The sequence below is a fragment of the Sciurus carolinensis genome, chromosome 2 (genome assembly GCF_902686445.1).
Source record: "Sciurus carolinensis chromosome 2, mSciCar1.2, whole genome shotgun sequence".
NCBI classification, from domain to species: domain Eukaryota; kingdom Metazoa; phylum Chordata; class Mammalia; order Rodentia; family Sciuridae; genus Sciurus; species Sciurus carolinensis.
The window spans coordinates 5,788,127-5,805,630 of record NC_062214.1 but is presented as its reverse complement, the minus strand read 5'-3'; positions in this window follow the sequence as shown (position 1 = coordinate 5,805,630).

The window sequence follows — 17,504 nt, the reverse complement described above, 5'->3', positions numbered from 1 at the left end:
TGTGTTATTATCCTTACAGTAGACTTGAGACACTGAAGGAGTCGGAGGGTGGCAGCCCTTGACGTGATTCCGCATCACCAGTAACTGAATCCCAAGGGTCTGGCAGATGGGAGGGGCTGGGGAGATACTGACGAATGAATGGACTAACCAATAAAAGATACTTTTTTTTTCTTGGTACTGGGGATTGAACCTAGGGGTGCTTACCACTGAGCACATGGCCAATCCTTTTTATTTTCAGACAGGGTCTGGCTAAGTCGTTTAGGGCCTCACTAAGTTGCCCAGGTTGACCTCAAACTTGCAATCTTCCTGCATCAGGAGGCTGAGATTATAGGCATATGCCACTGTGCCTGGTTCAAATGAAGCCAGTCTTGAAACAGATTTCCAGAACTGATGTTATTAGTCTCCAGGGCCTCCCTTCCTCCCTCCCTCCCTCCCTCCCTCCCTCCCTCCCTTCCTTCCTTCCTTCCTTCCTTCCTTCCTTCCTTCCTTCCTTCCTTCCTTCCTTCCTTCCTTCCATCTGTTTCTCCCTTCCTTCCTGGTCTTGCTATGGTGCCCAGACTGGTCTGGACCTCCTGGGCTCAACAGGTGACACTTGCTCCTGCCTCAGCTTCCCAAGTGCTGGAATTCCCGGCCACCACGCCCCTCTTTGTTTTGCTGAAGATGAACCCCCGTCTCCCGCAGGCTAGCACATCCTCTTCCACTGAGCTCCAGTCCCTCCCCGACCAGAGGTTAATTCATCAGCACACGACGAGACCATCAGAACCAAGGATGGGCAGGACAAGAGGGTCCCTGGGGCTCCTGAGGCCCAACCTCTCAAGGGACCACTGAGCCCGCTGAGCCATCGCTCAGCTCAGCCACAGGCTGCCTGCAGGGTGGAGAAGGGGTTGGAGGAAGCAGGGAGGCCCAGGTCACACCTGGCCCTGCCCCTTTTATAGTGCAGGGAGAAGCCCTGGGAGACCTACCCGTCTGATCTGACCTGGCACCCGGCTCTTTTAAAAGCATTGTTGCAAACCTCTACAAAGCCGGATCCAGAACTGGAAAGAGAAAGGAAGGAAAGGGACAGAACCCTCACACCTGTTTGTGATGCCAAGTGAATCCACCCCCGGCCCCTGTTTTGAGGTCAATGCCTGGCAGCAACCGCCTGGGGTCGGCTTGCCACCTTGTGGTGACATCAAGGACTGCACGTTTCCCGTCCTGGCTGCAGGGCTCCACGCAGCCAGAAGACAGGATTTGCACCCAAGTCCACCCTCCCCCCAGAGTTAGAGCCTAAAGGCCCGAGTTCAAACTCTGGCCCCACACGGCCAACTTTCCAGTCATATGACCCAGGTTTGTGAGTCATGGTGACAGCAGTGCTCATTTCCCAGGGAAAAGGCCCAGGAGAAAGGGGATGGAGAGGACAGAGGTCTGCAGACTCTCCTCTAGGGGGTTTTCTGAGGAGGAAATATGCACCTCTCTCTTCAATGTCACCTTAAAACAAGAAAACGATGTGCACGTGGTTCGGAAGTTTAGCCCTAGCAGGGATTGGGGTGTTATTGAGGTTGACCTTATTTATTTTGGGGGTGCTGGGATCAAGCCCAGGGCCTCACACCCTGGGTTCAGCTCCAGGTCAGGACAGGACAGTGGAGGTGGCAGTCCCCGGGGGCGCCCCAGAATGCGGATCAGCAATGGGGCCAGTGAGGCCAGAAGTCGCGCCCCCCCCATTCCTCCTTCCTGCTGATGCAGAGGTCCCGTGAGCCGGCCTGTGCCCCGGGGCCGTCTCGGGTGTGCAGAATCTCAGGCATTTAGGGAAGACTTGCCCAACACTCCTTCACTTACCCAAGAGGAACCTGAGCTGGAGAGGAGCGGGCCTGGCCCCAGGTCACTCTGCGATCTTCAGCAGCAGCATCGCAGCTGTGAACTGGGTGTGAGGTCGCGGCCCCTGTGCAGTTCCGACGGAGCCTCGTGTTCGGGAGGGGTCGCGGGGCGTGTGCCTGCTCACCTGCACTCTGTCCCATCTTCCCGGCAGCCTGGCGCACGGGCTGCTTCACGTCTACAGATGAGGAAACCAGCTCCGGGAGACGCTGTTCCCTGCGAGGCGGGGAAAAGGTGGGCTTGGCCCCCTCCAGGCCCCTCCAGACCCCAGACCCTGGGCCCACAGACGCCAAGGTGTGGGGTGGAGCTCTTCCGGAGGGTTGATAAAGACACAGCAGAGGGCAGGGCTCGGGCCTGTTCAGGACTCAGATCTGCTTTGCGACTTAGAGAAAACTCATCAGCCTCACTTTTCACTGGGTTGAAAAATGAAATAAAGGCTACAAGGTGGTGGCACTCCTGCCTCAGCACCTGGCACGCTCGCCGCTTGACTGAAGACCCCGTCCCACGCGCCCCAGCAGCTCCCACCACGCCCTGCTGGCCACCAGGTGGTCAGAACACCCTGGCGCTCAGAGTCAGGAAGGATGGCCCGGACCTCTTCCTAGTGCCGCCGGGCCGCAGGCCCCTGGGAAGGAGTCGGGGCATCCCTGGCTGGAAATCCCCCAGTTCCCTGGAGAGATGACGCCCGCCAATTAACTCAGAGCAACAGAAGTCCCGGCAGGGCCTGTGGCCGTGAGGCAGGAGGGCTCGGGTGGACACCACTGGGCAGGGTCAGCTGGAGCCTGAGTCCCCACAGAACAGGCCGCAGTCACATGTAGCCTTCAGCCCACTTTCCTGGAGGGTCACTGCTGGGTCACCTGGTGTCCACTCATAGAAATGGGTCCTCGGGGCTCCTTTAATCCAAAAACACGAGGGCAGGGAGTCCCTGTTCGAATCTGCCCTTCTCTCTGTCTCCTCAAAGGCACCTCTGACCTAGGGACATGGAGCGGCAGGAATCCTTTCCCAGGGAGCTCCCTGGGCTGGGAGAGGGTGTGCGACAGATGGGGAAATTGGGGAGGGGGAGGGGCGGGCGTGGGTGCTTGCTTTCTGTCCGCACCGTCCTCGGGTTCTTTGGGGCCAGGGTCATCTTGTCTCCCAGTGACCCACATCCATCTTGGACTTTTTCTCAACCTCTGAGGTCCAGGTGAAGATTTTTGTAGGGCCCACACATCTGTCCTGTGATCCAGCCCCCAACTAATTAAAATTCACCCCACACACATTAAAATACTCTTGGCTGTAAATAAGTATATGTGAAGGATCACGTAAGTTAGGCGTTCTTGTTTATGGTGCTGGGAGTGCGACCGGGGCCTCAGGCGTGCGAGGCGAGCGCTGCCGTGAGCCACATCCCCTCGCTCGGCCTCCTGAATCGCGGGGACCACGGGTGGGTGCCACTGCAGCTGGCTCAGCTCATGGTTTCCAAATGTCATCCTTCGCTAAGAGGAACCAGGACTCCATGGACAGCTGCGTGGTCCTCGCGCTGGGCAGGAAACGGGCAAAACAAACTGAGACTTCTCATTATGCCAGGCTGTAAGGAGCGCTCGAAGGCGGGTGAGAACAGGTCAAGTCGCCAAAGCCAGCGTGAGAGAACTCCCACTTCCAAATCCGAGGCAACTTGAATTTCAAAAGAAATAACGAGAGACACAGACCACAGCCCGCTGGACGAAGCAGGAGTCCTGGGCGCGTACACAGGCGAGGAAGAGGAGGGCTCTCCCTTTCCTTCCAGTGCAAGGCGACATACAGAGGCTGCTCGAGCTGGTCGGCCACTCTGGGGTCACCATCGTAGTCATAATTCAGACGAGATACCTCAACATCCAGGTGTGGTGGCCATTTTGGGGGTGAGCCCCACGGTTCCTGGGGGGCCAGAGGACTGAGGTGAGCTCCTCCAGAAGTTCCCAGAGACTTCTGCCTCCCGGTCCCTCCTGGTATGGTCCCCTCCCACGCAGAATGTGGAACGGGGCTGCCTTGGGTAGCCAGCAGGGCGTTGCAGAAATGATGGGGTTCTGGGGACCTGGCTCGGTAGTGAAATGCCTGCCCGATGTGCTCGGAGCCCCGGGTTCAATCCCCAGCACTGCACACACACACAGAAGTGGAGTTGGACTTCTAAAGCGAGGTTGTAGAGGACAGGGACGCTTCCTGCTCCCTCTTGAATCACCCCCTCCAGGAGAAGCCAGCCCCAAGCTGTGGGGACACTGGTGGTCCATGGAGAGAACGTGAGGCCTGCCAACAGCCAGCTTCACGTCATGACTGACCCATGTAGGGGAGCCATCTCAAAATCAGACCCCCCAGCCTGGGACAGGACTGCAGGGGACAGCGGCACCCTCCACTCCCCACCCCTAGCCAACGTGAGGACGCAGCCTCACTAGAAACCCTGAGTTGGACCGGCCAGCTATGCAGCTCAGCCGTGATCCCTCCAGGCTCTGAGATCTGGACTCTGCTGGAAGCGGCTGCGTTGGGGTAACAGACAGATAACTCACGCACACAGATAAGGACGCCAGCCTGCTGGGTGCAAGTCCCGACAGAGGCTGGCTTCTCCAGCCGCCTGTCCGTCTGCCTATTTCCCCACATGGTCCCCTCTGGCCCTCTGCACCCCTGTTGGACCCACTGGGCTCAAACTCCCACGCTGAGCCGGCTGGTATGCAGCCTTCAGAGACAGCTCCTGGGGACTCAGAGACTTCTGCCTCCCGGCTCCCTGGGCCAAAATGCTGGCACGCAGCGGGCACTTGGGAATTGTCAGTGGAAGGGTCACACGCGAGTGGTGACTGAGCACCAGCACTGGTTCCATGATGGTGCCTACACCAGGCACCGTGCTGGGCTCTGCAGTCTTGAATTCTAGAAAAGTAGTTCTCAAAATGTGGTCCCGAGTCCGCAGCATCAATGTCATCAAATTCCTGGGCCCCACCCAAGGCTGAACCAGAAACCCTGGGGTGGAACCCAGCCTGACTAACAGGGGTTCTGCGGAACCGACCTTGAGAACAAAGTCCTGGTCCTCGGGTTTTGAAAGACAGCCAGTTAGGGCCGATGGGTTCCTTCTCAGCAGGAAGAGGGAAGAGCCCTTTCCCAGGCTCAGACAAAATTTGGGCTCCTTCCTGGGCTGGAGTTGCCCATTGTTATTCACATTTCAGCCCCACCTGGAGAGCTGGGGTGTGCTTAAGGCAAAAATCCATTTTCCCTGTTTTAAAACTTGACTTTATTTCTCTGTTTCCAAAAGGAACTGTGTGTGATTTCTTTGAGAACCATTTCTTCTTTCACTGATACCATACACCAGATCTGGGTGAATACTTGGGTGTTCACTCCCTCGTCTATTGAATGTCTTCAATTATCTTTGATCAAGGACCGTATTATTTAGTTGTCTTCAAAAATATCTCTTCATTGTTGTTGCTTTGCAGTGCTAGGGATCGAACCCAGGGCCTCGTGCATGCCGGGCGGGCATTCTTCTTCCACCCAGCCACCTCCCCAGCTCCAGAAAAATCTTGTCTTCAGAGTAAAGCTAAGAATAAGTAATTTTTTTTTTTCCAAAAGTGATAGACAACACTGAAGCGAGGCGGGAGCCCCCTCTCTGACCAGTCCCAAAAGTCAGAGACGAAGGTCAGAGTTAGGGCTCATGATCAGGGACCGGGAGCCGAGTCAGGGAGGCAGCATCCCAAAGAGAGCCGTGCCCAGCCTGGGGACCAGGCCTGGGAGGGTGCACCCTGCCCCAAGCTTGGCGAGCCTGCCCCTGTCACAGGGTGGGGGTGGGAGGCCTCTGGCCGTTGCAGGAGCCAATGTGCACATCCACCCTGTGGCAAGGTGCCCACCAGTTAGGGACCCCTTTCTAGAAGGCAGCACGATGCCAGGCTGCGCCTGCGTCCAGGCCTCCGAGGAGCCTCCAGGGCCCAGGGAGAGGAAGGTGGGCCCAGGGCTTCAGCCCTCTCAGGACCTCCCCGTCAGAGGCGCAGGACTCCTGAGGCGGGACTGCCCCCCAGGCTGGCCTCGTGGAAATGTCTCAAGAGGAAAAGGAACAAAGGAACCAAGGCTTTCCCAGGCCTGAAGCCACTCCCAGGTTCTAGGGTTAGAAATCTCCAGACATGGATTCCCAGAGGTGGCAGGGCCGTCCGCCTTGCTCCAGGACCTGCTCTGGAGTCCCCTCTTCTGTGAGGGTTTTGGGACTTTGTTTCAAACTCCTCAAATCTCCTCCCCGCTTCCCCACCACCCTGTGAGCTACCCTGTTGCTCCTGTCTTTCTCCATGTGCAAAATGTTTTATGTGATCCATGGAGCGAGGCAAAAGGGGAGGCAGGGGAGGGGAGGAGGGCAGCCACCTGGACCGAGGCATTCTGCACCTTGCTGTGTGCTCCTGCCAGAGCGCTCCCTACCTATAGGACAGGTGCACCTAGACCCAGAGGCAGTGCATCCGTGGGAGTGATTTTTGCAGGACATACAACTAATTGTGTGCCCTGAGAAGCGATGCGTTGGGCTGGGGGTGTAGCTCCGGGGTGGCGCGAGGCCTTGGGTTCGATCCCCATCTACACCCCCGCCCATGCACACACTTAGACATGGGCCCAGGGACGTAGAGCCAGAGTGCGGCTGTACCCCGATAACTCCCTGTTCCTTCAGTTCTGAGAAAGCGTGTGGCGAGCACTTCCCAGCCCGGCATTTCTGACCTCCTCTGCTGAGATGGGCGAGCTCTCCAAGCGCTGCTCTGCACTAGCTCTGAGTCCCCTCCTGCGTGTGGCCAAGATAACTCTGCCAGGCAGCTAGTGGAGTCACCCTCATGAACGGAAAGACCAAAGCTGAGAAAGACCTCAGGAATTTGGCCTGTTCCCGGGCCTGGGAGTGGTGGCGGGGTGTGCGCTGCTGGACGCAGGTCTCCTGGCTGCAGGGACCAGGGTCTCCCCATGGGCTCTCTGTCTCTCTCTGTCTCTGTCTCTATCTCTCTCTCTCTCTTTCACATCCCTGTGATGACATTGGGTGCAGGAAAATCCAGAATAATCTCCTATCTGCAGCTCCTCAATGGCACCTGCAAAGTCCCCGTTGTCAGGTGTGGTTCATGTAGCCACAAATTGCAGAGATCGCCAGGGACGTCTTTTGGTGGCCTTTACTGTGCCTGCCACGTTTGACTTTTTCTGTTTTGCAGAATAACAACAAAAAGCATTTTTGAATGCCTTCAAAAGTAGTCCTTACTTCCACTGGCTTAATTCCACCAGGAAAACCTGTTAGTCAGGCAAAACTGGGCTTATTGAACCTCCTGCAGCAAAGGAGAGCACCTTGTCACAGGCCCCAGCTGGCGAGGTTGGGGAATGGCATCTACAGGGCTGCAGGGCCTTGGCGGGGCGGTCTGGGAGTGGGCCTCACCCGGGAAATGGGCTGGCATTGGGCTGTTTCTGAGCTGACCTCTGACCTCTGCAAGGTGGGCCCCGGGTGGGGCTTGGAAGTGAGAGCTAACACATAACCTTATCTTCCAGGGCACATATTTCTTGGAGCAAGCAGCTCAGTGACTTCTGCCTCGTCTCAGTATTGCTTAACATAGGAATTATGCAGGCTTTAGTCCTCACGGATTACAATAATGATAATAATTCCCACTTCGTGGGGCGCCTCCTACAGGTAAGGCGACGTCAATACATTTTGGCAATTACAGCCGCCCTGAAGGGCAGATATTCCAATATATTCTCTGTACAGTATAATTCCACTCTTGGATTTTGGAGTCAAAAAGTCCTGGATGAAACATTCCGGTTCCTCCACCTGTGTGCCAGGTGACCACGCAGGTGAGTTCTCTGGGTGAGGCTCCACCTCTTCATCTGTCAAGTGAGGGTGCTGCTCTTCTGGGGAAAAGCGGGCTCGCATCTGGCCAGCGCACACTGCGAACACAAGAGCAGGGACTGTGCTTCCTGTCTGCCCTGTGTCCCCTGGGCACGCCTGTCCTTCCGTTAGTTTCAAAACTGTCCTCCTTAAATGATAAATGTGCACAGTTCTAACACAGTGAAGTTGCAGTTATTTTTACTCTGGGTAAGGAGGAGCAGAACAGAGATGTTAGGTGACTTGCTCAAAGCCACACTGCTAGGCAGGCAGAATTCTCCAAGTTGAAGTTGCATAGCAGAGAAAGGGGAGTTCTCATACGCTGTTGGCGGGGTTGCAAATCATTACCACCATATGTAAAGCAGTACAGAGGTTCCTAAAAAAATGAGAAACAAAACTGGCCTAGGATCCAGCAGTCCAAGCACTGGGTATATATGCAAAAGAAAGGGCTCAGTATGTGACCGTGACATTGCACCTGTACAATTTCTGCAGCTCTGCTCACAACAGCCAAGGTACAGAGTCATTTAGGTGTCCCTCAGTGGAGGCATGGATAAGGAAAATGGAGCATTTGTACACAAAGAATATTATTCAGCCATAAAGAAGAATGAAATCCTGTCATTTACAAAAATATGGATGAAACTGGTGGCACCTGCCTGTAATCCAGGCTCCTTGGGAGGCTGAGGCAGGAGGATAGCAAAGTCAAGGCCAGCCTCAGCAACTGAGTGAGACCTTAAGCAATTTAGCAAGACTCTATCTCAAAATAAGAAATAAAATGGACTGGAAATGTGGCTCAGTGGTTAAGCACCCCTGGGTTCAGTCCCTGGTACCAAAAAAAGAAAAGTGGGTGAGCCAGGAGATCAAAAGTGGACAAGCTTTTTCACTACTGCGACTAAAAGACCTGGGAACAATTCTAGGGGAGGACAAGCTTAGTTGGGGCTTATGGTTGCAGAGGTCTCAGTCCACAGACGGCTGGCTCCATTTCTCCAGGCTTAAGGAGAAGCTGAACATCATGGTCGAAGAGTGTGGTGGAGGGAAGCAGCCCACACTGGTGATCAGGAAGCAGAGCGAGAGACTCCTCTCACCAGATGCAATGTATATACCAAAGCCACGCCCCCAATGCCCACCTCCTCCAGCCGTACCCGCCTGCCTCCAGCTACCACTCAGCGAATCCCATCAGGGGACCAAGGCACTGCTTAATTCACGGATTATTCGTGATTGGGGTTAATTCATGACTAGGTTAAGGCTCTCATAACCCAATCATTTCTCCTCTAAACCTTCTTGCATTGAGCTTTTGGGGAATACCTCACATCCAAACCCAATAAAGACATTACGTTAAGTGAAATAAGTCAGGCACAGAAGGACAAAAACTAAAAAAAAGAAACAAACCATGTTTTCATTCATATGTGGAAGTTTAAAAAGTCAACCTCACTGCTGGTGTAGGAGCACACACCAGCGATCCCAGGGGCTCAGGAGGCTGAGGCGGGAGGATTGCCAAGTTGAGGCCAGCCTTGGCAACTCAGCGATACCCTGCCTGAAAGTAAACATAAAAAGGGCTGGGGATAGGGCTGGGCTGTAGCGACGTGGTAGAGCACATTGTTTAATCCCGCTGAGTCCCTGGCAGGTGGGGGGGATGCTGCTCTTATCAAAATGGAGCTGGATAGTGGTTGCGAGGGGTTGGTGGAGAGAGGATGGCCAACAGGTACCAGTCGCAGTGCCTGCTGACGTTCTGTAGCGACCCGGCAACTACGGTGACAACAACTAGCTGTACATTTCTGTACATGTGTGCGACTGTGTACAGTGATGGACGTGCCCGTGGCCCGCCCTGGGACGTGCCCCGAGAGGCCGAGACTGTCTGCACAGCTGCTCTTCCCACCGAGTTCTCAGAGGCCCGTTACAGGCCGTGGCCGCTGTTGCCATCACTGTCGCCGTCACCTGCTTGTAAAGACAGAGCTCCCTGCTGACACCTGAAGTGGGAGGAACAGAGTGTGCCTGTCACTGGGCTTCACAGCGGCCGCAGCTTGGCCCTCGCCACCACCGCCACCCCATCAGATGGGATTTTGTGGACTGGTTAATAACCGTGCTCCGGTTCCGGAGCACCGACACCTTGGTCTTCCCTTCCAGGTGTCCCACTTCCACGAGGAAATACCGCACACGCACACGCACACCCGCACACGTATGTGCTAAGATGAAGGTTAGGTGTGTCCTGCCATTGAGACTGCGGCCTCTTCCTGTGAGTTTTTAACAAGATTTGAAACCTGTGCAGACCCCGTGACTCAGCAGGGGCGGTTCCTGGGTCCTTGTCCTTATGAGGCCAGACCGCGTGCAGGACCGGCGTGCAGGGACAGGCGCGTGCACCCACGAGGATGCTCCCGTGGCCTTTGGGTAAGAGCAGGAAAACCTGGAACGACCCAAAGGTTCGCCGAGGGGCAGAGGCTCCTGGGCACCGGGTCTGCACACGGCGGGCTGCCGCCAGGTGCTGGAGGAGCAGGCGAGCTGTCCATGCCCAGCGGGAAGGAGGCGGGAGCCAGGCTGCGCTAGGAGCCTGCTCAGTCAGACCTGCCCCAGCCGCCAAGTGTGCCCATCTGGTACCTCTTTGCTGTTAAAGAGAAGACGACAGTTACACGGGACTCAGGCCATTTAAAAAATCACACATAGGGCATTAAAACAAACAAAGAGATGGAGTAGCAGCCTCCAGTGGGGCTGGAGACCCCCGAGGGACCCCTACAACGCCGCTGGGTGTAAATGGGTGTTCACAGCCACCGTTTTGCCAGAGAAGCAGCAGAGACGTGCCACTTCCTGGGGTCCCTCCTGGTCGCCATCCTAGGAACAGGGGCGATCACCAGCACTCTCCTTCCTTCTCTGCTAAGCCACAGGGTCTCCCTGACTCCGGCCCTTTCCCCATTGAAATCCCGGTCTGGCACGAGGTCCCTGGATGATGAAGGTGTCAACCTGGGAGTCGCAAGCCTGGCCGTGGCCCCCAATAGGCGCACTTTCCTTACCCGCGCCCTTTCCTGAGGTCTAGGTGCCCCGTTCTTCGTCCATGATCCAGTTATATTTTCCCACTTGTCTTGAAGGCCAAAGTGAACCAGGAAGTGGCGAGGAATGGGCACAGCACCCCGCGGAGCTGAGTGAGGTGCTGACCCGCGCTCGGCCAGCCCCAGGCTGCTTCACTAACGTTCCTGTTTTCCGGGTCTGGGGGCTGCTGCAGGTGCCGTCTCCCCTGCAGTTCTGTGAAGTTCAGGGACTGAGGTGACCCCCAGGAATACAATGGCGAACCTATGGAAAAGTCCCTGCCCGCTTGCCCCAGGTGGAGGGCAGCAGGTGCTCAGAGGCCCACGGAGGCCCGCAGGCAATGGACAAGACAGCGCAGAGAAAGGAAGCCCTGCGAAAGGTGGAAGCCCAGGAGGTGCCCCGCCCGGCGCCCCGGCCCTCCGCCTGCTCACTGGCCTCTTCTGTCCTCAGCATCCTCTGCCACAGGACATTTGGCTCACTGGTTTATGAGGTCCTTCCAGCCGGGCGAAGCCGGAGGGGCAGGGTCTCTGGTGCCTTTTGTTCTCTGCTGTATCCCCGCGGGCCACTCGGCATGCTGTCCACGCTCAGTACATATTTGAACACAAAACAGAGATGGGCCAATCTGAGAATAGCACACAAGGCCCCACGATGTCCCCGAGGACCAGGGGTCCAAGCCTCATCGGGTGCCCACACCACACAGACATGCAGACCTGGACGCCACAGGGGAGGCCCTGGCTGGGCTCCAGCCCCAGGGCTTTGCTTTTCAGGTCCCCCTGCCCCAAATCCCAAGAGCTTGATTGACAATGTCGTTTCCATTTTAGATGTGAAACTGAGGCACAGAGAGGGCAGGTAACTCCAGTGCAGGATGGAGGTGACTGGATCCCGGGGCCTGGCGCAGCCAGACCCCAGGCAGGTGGCTGCCTCCAGTGTTGACGGACAGATGGACGCTGGCCAGGGTGGCTCGGCACAGTGGAGCTGCAGGGCGCACAGGTGAGAGAGGTCAAGGAGGAGGAGGTCTGTCTCCAGTGGGAGCACAGGACCAACCAGAAGCTCCTGGACATGACCGGCACTGGGCCAGCAGGACCACCTTGCAAACGCCTGCGCCCAGCCAAGCCCAGCCCAGCCCAGCGGGCACCCTAGTCCTGCCCGAAGCCCAACCCAGACCTCCGCCCCAGGGGGTGCGGTGGCCCAGGGAGCAGGAGACTGTGCTCCACTTTATCAGAATCACGAGTCCTTCTGGAATAACACCGAGCTTTCCAATGTTTGCTCCACAAGTAAATCGACACCAGAAAAAGCAAAATCGGACACGTTGAGGGTGGTTCCATAGGCGGCAAAGGGCGTCAGTTCACAGGAAAGGAGAGGTGACCGGGGATTCAGAAGCGACATCGGAGCCCGGCTGCCCCCCGGGGCAGGCTGTTTGCCTAGGGTGGCCGCCCTGGGTTCAACCCCAGCATCACGATACATAAGGAAATGGGGAAATGACCTGAACTGGACGCTGGGAAGACAGGACGTATGTGCAAAGAGGCGGATGTATAAGAGGTACAAAGGGGGCCCACGGCGGAGAGTGGCAGAAAGGGGGAGGACCCACGGCGAGACTGGAGCCCAGGCCCTGGCGGGACTCTGACGTGCGTCGTGTGTGCAGATTTCAAAGGTGACTGTTCCAAGCAGGAAGCCAGGGTGGGCACGGGCACTGGGGCTCTGAGCGCTCGGCCCCCCGAGAGAGGGGCACCCGTTTTCCGCACAGCCAGGGTGCCAGCTGACCTCCCGCCGAGCGCCGTGGGAAAACGCGTGGCCCTTGGTGCTCTCAGCCTTCCACCCGCTCGGGTGTGGCCGGTCCCCAGCAGACGGCAGCGCCGGCATAGATGCTCTCGTGTTGGTATCACTTTGCATTCAAGGGTAGGTCACATGTCACACAGTCGGCTGTTTTAACCACCGAGGGCACACATTTCAGTCGCATGAGCGCGCTCACCGTCTGATGTGACCTCACCTCCACCTGCTTCCAGGACACTTTCATCACCAAAAGGATACCCGGTCCCTCTGAGAGCAGCCTGGATTGCCCCCTCTGATATTTCATGTGAACGGCCTGGCGCAGCAGGTGCTCTGGGGTTGCTTCTTCCACTTGGCCCGGGCTCCCACATCCATGCCCCCACACTGCTTCTCTTTTCATGGGTGCATAGCACTCCACTGTGGGCATGTACTGCGTTCTCATGTGGATGGTCGTGGGGTTGTTCCCACCTTTGGGCTATTGTGAAGTGTGCTGCTACCAGTATTCACGTTCAGGTTCTCATTGGAGCGTCTGTCTCCAATCACTTTTGCCCTGTGCCTTGGAGGTGAATTGCTGGGCGACGTGGAGATTCCATGGTTAGCTCTCTGTGGGACCTCTGTGTGCTTCCACGGAGGCCGCACCCTTTCCCTCCCTGCCAGCGACGTACAGGGGTCTCATTTCTGCACATCCTCATGGACGCTCACTGTTTCTCTTCTACTCGTTTCCCTCCAGAGCCATCCTAGCAGAACTGGCGCGTCCTCCGGAACTTTCTCTCAGCAGCGTTCTTGCTCCACAGGCTGCAAGGCACACAGCTTGGCCACAGAGACAGGCCGCTGACAGCCATTGTGTGCTCAGCTCCGGAGCCTGGCTGCCCTCCCTATGGAGGACATTTCACTTACTGTCACATTGACCTGAGGACACTGGGCGCCTTAGCATCCCCATTTGACAGGTGAGGAGACCGAGGCTGAGGTGAGACCTTGGAGAAGGTCCACAGAGCAGCCTCCGCCATCCCCTCGCATAATCCTCTTTCTCCAAAGAACGGCACTGAAGAGGCACTTGGTCCTAAGCTGTGTTTAGGTTCCTCTCTCGTAACCACTTTGAGATTTGGGGAGAGCAGACGCCAGCCGCCATATGTCTCTGTTTGACTGGACCCCCACAGGGGCCACTGGGAAATGAGAGCGTGCAGAGCCAAGACGGCCCAGGAAAGAGCCTTCTCCCTCCTGCTGGGACAGGCTCTGGTCCTGTGCACTGGGACTCCTGTGCTGGTGTTTATCTAACTAAAGTGTCCCATTAGAAGTGGACACACTTGCTCCCTTTCAGCCCAGGGCGGGGCCTGTGGTGGGATTTCCTGAAATAAGGAGGAAGAGGGTCTCCATACTCAGGGGATCCAGAGTCTAGGGGGAAGTCGAAGAGGAAGGAAGCAGAGGGAGCCCCTCAGGAGGGCACGGTGTGCCTGGGACGAGTCCTGGCTACGGAGGGGAGGGCGTGCATGCCCTTACTTGTGTGTTAGGTCTTATTTTTAATGAAATAGTTGGGTTTTAATTAGAAAAATAAGATAAGTTCATGATCCAAATCAAGCAACGTGCAAGAGCACAGAAAGATAAAAAGACAAAAAAGAAAAAGCCACCATCCGCCCCCGGTGGCTCACTTCCTGAGGCGATTTCATACGGTTTTGTAAATTTGCTAATATTTCAGCAGCAGCGAGTCTGCAGAAGGAATTGCCTACACCACCCCTCGTCCCCAGGCTGGGAGGCCTCCTCTAGCCTGGCCTAGCGTCCTACTGATGCTCTGGAGGGTTCTGCAGGAACGTGTTTTCTGCTGGCCGCCCCCCGGTCCAGCATCCAGCGAGACTAGTACACTGCATCTGCTGGTCATGTCTTCTCGGTTGCTCATCTAGGACTGTCCCCTCCCTCCACCTCATCAGCAGATCTTAGGAATGTGCCACATGACCGCTCACCTCATGGTTCCCTTATGATGTCTCCAACTTGCTCCCTGTATTTCCTGTAAACTGGAAGTCGGGTTGAAAGGCTTAATTCGTTCATGTTTTACATTCATCTGTAGCAAATAAAAATGCTGGATGCCCCAAATCTGATTTTCTGATAACAAATAGTTTTTACTTTTCAGTGTAAGTATGCCCCATGAAATATTCATGTAACTTATTTGTACCAAAGAAGCTCGTGTTGTTTATCTGAAATTCAGATTTAAGGATGCCTGTGTCTTACCTGCAACCCCAGCACAGTCACCAGCCACTGAGAGCTCTGCGGCCTCTTCTGAGCCAGCTGGGGGGTCACTTGTATGGTGGCTCCTGAGGCTCAGTTTCTTAGCTACCAGTTCTGGAACCGACCAGGTCAGGCACTGGAGGTCAAATCAGAGGTGGCCTTTGCCCTAAGGATGTTTGATTTTAAAAAGCATTTGGTAAACTTTCCACGCAGGCATCCAGTTTAAACCTGGGCCACATATTGAGAGCCCATTTCAAGAAAGAAAAAGGAAAATTCTGTTCTGCCCAAGCTGTAGGAGAGATAGCAGGGAAAAAATAGACCAAAGTGAGCAATTCACAGCAAAGAAAACCCAGGTGACCTACCTGTAAAGTCTGGAGTCCAGTCTGACTGGTGGCCAGGAGAAATACCACCTGTGGCAATCGGTCATCATCCATGTGATTTGTGAACTCGAGTGTGAGAGGATGTGCAGAAAGAAGATCCTTGTTGGGAGAGTGAATGGGGACAGACGGGTTGGTAAGATAACTTCCTATAGAGATGGTGCTGTAGGACTTGAAAACAGGGTGGGGTGATGGGAATGCCTGAGACAGACCCTTCTAGAAAGGGGAGTCAAGAAAGGCCCAGGCCTGGGGAGGTAGCAACGCTGGTAGAGTGCTTGCCTCGCGAGCACAAGGTCCTGGGTTCAATCTCCAGCACCAGAAAGAAAGGAATAAAAAAAGAAAGAAAGGAAGGAAGGAAGGAAGGCCCATATTTGATAAGTAGTGTCCCCCATGCCCCAAATTCTTCCAACAGGAGTTCCTGGCATGCAACAGTTGCTTAATAAGTGTTTATTCAATTCACAGAAGCCCCGTGTCCTCCTCCTGCTCTGGTGGAAGGATGAGGATGATGGTTTAAATGCTGACTGTTTATCAAACGCCTCTCCTGAGTCCACCCACCCCTGTGCCCAGGACACGCTCTTCCTTGCACGTCACTGACTCCGTTGCATCAGGTTCTGAAATGCTGAGGCTGCGCAGAGGGAGCTGAGCTAGGTGTGCATGCAAAGGGACAGAGAAGGGATGAGGGACCCATTGCTGGATGCAGTGGGAGGGTGTGTGCCCTAGGGGGAGGGACCAAGGAATGGACGACGGATGCTCCTGGGGGTGAGTGGGCAGAACCCAAGGATGCCAGGGGAGGTCCGGGGCAGGGTTAGGGCCCCTGGTCTTGGGTTTGTTTTGACTTGAACCAAGCCCGGGGGCTCATCCTTATTGGAAGCCCCAAAGGACATTTGAACTTTGCAGACCTTAAGCCACTCCTGAAGCGCGGCTGGCTGACAAAACGCAAGGCCTTCCAGCCGCAGGGATGCTGGGCAGAGGGACCGTTTCTTTTTCAAGTTAACAATTGATAGGATACTTCAAAACATTTTTTTAAGTATGTAAAAATCAGGAGGTAAATGGCTGGAGGGAAGAGGTCCATTTTTCAGCCCTGTTCTCTTGTGTTTTATAGACCATGCCTCTCTCTTTTTTATAATTAGGAAAGTTATTTTATTACATGCCATCCAGATACATTGGCATGGGCGGTGCAGACAGGCGGCGGCTCAAGCCTTCACCTCCACGGACCCCCTCCCGCTCCCTGGGCCCAGACGCTCTGAGCTGGGATGGTGCCCGCAGTGTTTGGTGGCTCACAGGTCCCAGACCTCCAGGGTGCAGAGGTAGAGACACCCCAAGACCCCTGTACACAGAATTATTAGCAATACATATCGAGCATTCACTGCTGGTCCATCTCGTGGTGGCACATTAGTAAGAGATCAGGAGACATGCGCTGTGCGCACCGGCTAAAGGAGAAGAACGCACAGCTCGATCTGAGGCACGTGAGCGCCATCAGCGACAATCTCCCGGCTAACGCGCTGTCCCGGCCTCTCCACCAGTTCCCGATTCGGGAGTTCTGGGTGGGACCTGAACATTTGCATTTCTAACGTCTTCCCAGGGGATGCAGATGGCACCCACGGGAGCCGCCTTTGAGAGCTGCTGTTCTAGAGTGTGGGAAGAACACGCCAGTCAAAGGGCTGCTGCCCAGCAGGAGAGGGGCAGGGCCTCTTCTGAGGCATCCTCTGTACTTCAGCCCTTTCTTGGGTTGATGTTGCCTATTGTTATTCTCTCTGGGGAATCAGTATGCACAACTGCTCACCTGGGGAGCCGCCGGATCCTGGCGGCGCACAGTCTAGACGCATAGTGGATTCTTTCATGCCTCAGTTAAGCATCTGTTAAATGGGGTGTAAATTGGACTCCGGACAGGGTCGGACCTGGTGAGAATCAAGGTGATTCTGGGGAAGTGTGCGCCAGCCGGCTGCTGCCTACGCAGTCACGGAGCTACCTACTTCAACCCAGAGGGAGCTGGAGCTCTGGATGGACGCAGATGGTGCGCTAGCAACGATACCTATTTTGGGTGCAGTGCTGGAGACTGAACCCAAGGCCTCCTGCCTGCAAGGTACCACTGAACAACAACGCTAACCCTTATTAAAATTTGAGATACGATGTCACTAAATTCCTGAGGCTGACTCCAAACTTGCGACCCTCCCGCCTCAGCCTCCCAAGTTTCCGGGATGACAGAGTTGCGCTGTTGTGCTCGGCACTGTGTGGAACTGCATACTTACACATAATCCATGCATCCCTACCAGGGGAGTAAAGCAATAAAACCACACCCAGAAGGAAAGGCCCCATTCTGTCCCTTGGGTTGGTGACTTGCCTTAATGTTTTCCTCCGGATGCCGTGGGGTGGGGGAGTACAGAGGTGGGCTTTCTATCATTCTTCTTGACTGCTGTATCTAAGATATTTCACATTTGGAATTTTTATGTGGTCAATTTTGCTCACCTCTATGT